The 1,752-nt window shown below is 32.2% G+C and overlaps 1 pseudogene; it reads right to left on the bottom strand.

Moving 5' to 3' along the window:
* Window positions 1-1,006: 1,006 nt before the first annotated feature.
* On the bottom strand, window positions 1,007-1,125 carry LOC112476373 (annotated as a pseudogene).
* Window positions 1,126-1,752: the final 627 nt, after the last annotated feature.

Genomic DNA, 1,752 nt, shown 5'->3' with positions numbered 1-1,752 from the left:
AGAAATATAGACCAGTTTCCCATTTTAAATAAGCTCAGAAGTTTCTCTCATGAATTTACTTTGCCGAACAACAACAGTATTGGTACATAGTAGGGATTCAATATTAAATGCAAAAATGGACAAGAAATAAGTCTCATAAAAGAAAATGATATTGTAGTTCTGATGTTTCTGATGGACTTACATTGTTAATACCTGGTCAAGAGAAGAATCACAATGAAAGTCTCTCATTACGATACTATAATGCATTTTCTGAAGTCTAATCTACTAAATAAGAATTAGATTACAGAAAATTTGTTATTTGTTTGAAAATTAAATTTTAATAAAATGATATAATACAAATAAATAAAAGAATCATGAAATCAACAAATTAGAAACCTCATAGCGACATCAGAAATCATCTAAACTGTGTTGCTACTTAAAATTTGGTCCAAGGACCAGCACTATTGGCATCACTCTGAAACTTTGTAGAAATGCAGAATCTCAACTTCCAACCCCACCTTACAAATGAGAATTTACATTTGAACCAGATCCTCAGGCGATTCTTAGGTACATTAAAGTGTGAGTAGTACCGCTCTGGAACAGTGACCTCCAAACACTAGATTTTCTCTTTCTTATGAGGAACCACTTGGAGTAGGGATTTTTTACTTTTATATTACTAGGCCCCAAAGCCTGAAGAGTGGAATTCTGGAGTGGATGCATGAGTGTTAAACAAACAAAAATTGTCTAGTTGATTCCAATGTATTCTAATTCCTTTATTTGTAGGATTACTGGATTTAGCAAGTAATGCACCATAGTTACATTAAAAATATACACTGTTTATCTGAAATTCAAATTTAACCGGGCATCCTATATTTCATCTGACACTTCTATTCGACAATACTATTCATTTGACATGTCAACAGAGTTTCAGTTTTTGTTTTTTTTTTAGGTGAGGCAACCATTGGGTGACCTCACAGATTCCAAGGCCCTTATCAGTTTACAATCCCTTATTTTTTTTATCTTTTAACGCCTACAGCATCTGGTCTTCCTAGGTGGTCTCCCATCCAAGTACTAACCAGACTCGACCCTGCTTAGCTCCTGAGATCAGATGGGATCAGGCTTGTTCAGGGCAGCATGGCCATAGACCAGAGTTTCAGTTTAAATGCCTTTTTAAAAAATCCCGTAACTAAACATATCAGAGGTAGGATTCAAGCTGAGTTCTCCTGAGTACAAGAGTTCTTTATAAAATATGAATGTCCAAAAAGTAAGACATATTTTTCTTCATATTCTTCATGTGTTGATTTTCTTATGCAGCTCAGTTTTGTAAATCAGTTATTATAGATAGTACATAGAAAATTGTGTCTCTAAATACAAGAAAACCAAATAAAATTTATTACAATACAGTTATTTCCTCCTACATAACCCAATATGCCCATTTAAAGAGAAAAGCCAAGAACTGGAGGTTTTTTTGCTTTTAACCCTTCTTTAATAATACCTTGCAACTGGAGATTTTCTGTTTACTCAACTGTGGATAAATTTGAACATATATTTAAAAAACGTTAAAAAGCTATATAATAACTATTTAAATAAAGAATATCCCTCAGTAAAATAAAGCCTGAAGACTTAAATCTTCTCATACAATAATAGTATATCAGTTCTTTGAAAATAAAGGAGTTTTCTTTATTATATAGCTCATAAGTATTCTTCACACGGGAAAATACAGAAATATAAAAGAAAAACAAAATTACCCATAACCATATTACCAGAAGATAA

Source organism: Pteropus alecto, unplaced genomic scaffold (genome assembly GCF_000325575.1).
Source record: "Pteropus alecto unplaced genomic scaffold, ASM32557v1 scaffold161, whole genome shotgun sequence".
Lineage (NCBI taxonomy): Eukaryota > Metazoa > Chordata > Mammalia > Chiroptera > Pteropodidae > Pteropus > Pteropus alecto.
This window is presented reverse-complemented; position numbering and strand designations above follow the sequence as displayed.